Here is a 3,358-nt window from a genome sequence, read left to right as displayed (position 1 = left end):
GCTTTGCCTTTTTTTTTTGTTTGTTGGTTTTTTTTAGTAACGTCTTAGGCAGTTGGTAGGTGTACGTTTGTGAATGGAACGGAAATCGCATGGAACGAAAACAATTACGGTTCTGCCATCTGTGGCTGATGGCTCGAACCAAAGTTCACAAAAGTAAAACGGAATTCGTGGTGTTAGAACGTGTTAATGAATTCAACAAAATGGGCAGTATTTTAGTATAATTACTTGTCGAAAATCAGGTCCAAAGCCGAAGTTTAATATTTTTTTTTCAAGACTTTTTCGCTTTAATTGGAGCCGTTTTATTATACAATTTAAAATTTCGCTGTGCAAATAGAATGATTCGATAGTCGACGCAGCTGCTGCTCCGGCAGCAAATTCTAGCGGCGGGTGCAGAAACCACGTGCGATTCGCGTCAAGAAATGTAGTTGAAAACACAATTTGCATATATATATATATATATATATATATATCACGCTCGGCATTGCTTTAAAGAATTATACGTTACATTTCGTGTCCGAGTTTCGTATCATAAGTTTACATGCAACACGAGAACACTTGAATTTGCTCGTTACCGAGGTTAGATGTTAAACACATCTCTAGCGAGTAATGAAAGACTGTTTTTTTTTTTTGTTTTTTTTTTAAAGCCTCTGTTGTCCAACATGCTGACTCGTTGCTTATTGCTTGGGGGTTTTTGATCCACAAGGCTCGATTCCTTCCACATTGCAGAAGGCAACGGCAAAACCACCGCGGCATCGCCTCGTCTGCAGCCTGTCCAAAGTCGTATTCTCCACCGGAGACTACTCCGGGAAACTGCACGGAAGGGTCCCTCAAAGACAGGCCGTGTTTCCCTGGTTTCCGTCGAGTATACTGACTCCAACGACCCCACTGTCCACATGACCGTAAGGCCCAGCTAAAATAAAAGTATATATGCACACGTGTACTTTACTATAATCAGTGCTACCAACTAGGAGCGCAAATCTGCAGGAATCGAAAAAGGTCCCGTGGAGATTTCAGGGGGCGAGTTGAGAAGGGGGGGGGGGGGGGGGGGGGTTCCGCGTGGCCCGAGATCTGTGTTCGTGGGGGTTAACCGACACTCCATCTCTGGATGCGGTGCTTGTATGTTGTATACTACCCCTATTTTGGCCCGCATGCATGCAATTAGCTGAAAACTTTAAAAACACGCATAGAAGGTTTTCCATTAAGACATAGTTTTGACATCAAACCAGTATCAACAGCCAGGATTTCGTAAATTCAAGCAAGCTCCCCCCCCCCCCCCCCCCCTATTTTTCAGTGAGGGGCTCCGTTGCCCTCCCCCTCCCCTCCCTGGACATACGTCCATGCGACCAAATTTCAGGCACAGCAAACGCGGTAAGTTCACATCAAACTCTAAAAACTACAAAATTAGTATCATGCGCAGGGGCGCAACAACTAAAATTCCAAAAGGGGGGGGGGGGGGGGGCAATATACATTATTATAAAAAAAAATCATAGATCCCCCCTATTGAAGCGGAGGGTCCGGGGGTCCTTCCCCGGGAAAATTTGTATTTCAAGGTGGAAAATGGTGCTATTTAAGCAGTTTTATTATCTAAAAATTGATTACACAGCACTTTCTTTGCCCCCGTTTAAGAGGGGGTGCAAAATACAATACCCTTGCCCCCCCCCCCCCTGTTGTTGCGCCCCTAATCACGCGTATACATTTATAGTTTTAAAAGTACAAAAGGTCTAGAAAAAAACTTAATAAGTATAATATTAAAAATGTGAGTCTTTCGGTACTCGCCAGTGATACCGTGTAACATCTAACCTCCGTAACGAGAAAATTAATTTGTCCTTGTGCTGCAAATACGCGTGTAATACGGAACTCTAACACGAAGTTTAACATTTATATCTTTAAAATAAATATACGCAAATTATGTTTTCAACTGTATTTCTGGACGCGAATCACACGTAATTTCCGCACCCACCGCTAGAATTCGCTGCCGGAGCAGCTACGTCGACTATCGAATCATTTGATTAGCAGACCGAAATTTTAAACTATATAATGAAACGGCTACGATAAAAGTGAAAATTACTTGGAAAAAAAATACTAAACCCCGTATTTGGATATGATTTTCGACAAGGAATTTTTTTAAACTACTGCCTATCTTGTTAAAATTCACTAAACAGTTAATATTTAAAAAACATAACGTTTACCTTTGTCTTTGCGAACTTTGGTTCGCACCATCCTCCATAGATGGCAGCACTGTGGTTGTTACATATTTCCGTTCCTAGACTTCCGTCGCATTCACAAAAATTACTCCCACCAAACGCCGTACACCGAAAGCTGTATGTTACACACACACATACATACATACATACATACATACATACATACATACATATATAGCCAATATAAAAATTTATAATGATTTTTATGCCTAGATACGAGTGTCTCTCTGAGGATAAATTTTCAAAGCGCCCCTAATACGATGAACTGGATTTATAAAAAAGAACTGAATTCCACCAAAATTTTTGTTCCACACATGCAGCGAACAGCCAACTGGCTATATGCGCAAAATTTATCGTAATAAAACTCTGAACAAATTTGTGACGTGTCATTAATTTCCTCTGTTCCAGAAGTAAATAAAATAAAACTCCCTGATTCCGTAACTTGGGGGTCTAAATCAGTAATAATTACGTAAAATATGTAATACTTGGCAGCAGTTTATAGTTAATTCAGAGGGTGGCCATGTCTGTATGGTTACATGGCAACCGGGTAAAGCTGTATTTTTTTTTTTTTTTTGCTCATGACCTGCGCTATTTTGGTTGGACACGAAAAACATTGGCTGAAGTATAGTGTTTGCGTTGTGGAAACAGTTTTAAATAACTGCATTTTTTTATGGAAGTGGCTGCGTTTGAAGACGGATATTCTAATTCATACTCTAACCATCATCAGACGTGGTCAAGCACCATTTCCGCAATGTTTTTTTGGGCGTTACACTGGGCCGATTGCGAGTCAAAAAGTTGACTTCATAGATTATGAGGAATTCGCACTCAATAAAATTAAAATACTTAGTGCCAGATAATACTGAAAAAAAAAAAAAATTCAAAACAGTCAGGTTTATATATTTAGTAGTTTGGTGTGCACTTCTGTTGAAATAGCAACTGTTAGGTTAAGAAATATTACTAGAATTATTTTTTTTTGTCAGAAACTGGGGACATTTCAGGAATTTTTTAATATATATATATATATATATATATATATATATATAAATATATATATATATATATATATACTGAATCTTGACGTTCTGTGTAAACCACGTCTTGATGTGCTGGCTCCTAGACGTTTCGGCATGCCCCCCCCCCCCCCCCCCCAAGGC

This window comes from Bacillus rossius, chromosome 8 (genome assembly GCF_032445375.1).
Source record: "Bacillus rossius redtenbacheri isolate Brsri chromosome 8, Brsri_v3, whole genome shotgun sequence".
NCBI lineage: Eukaryota > Metazoa > Arthropoda > Insecta > Phasmatodea > Bacillidae > Bacillus > Bacillus rossius.
The sequence above is the reverse complement of the archived record's forward strand: the minus strand, read 5'-3'. Positions refer to the sequence as shown.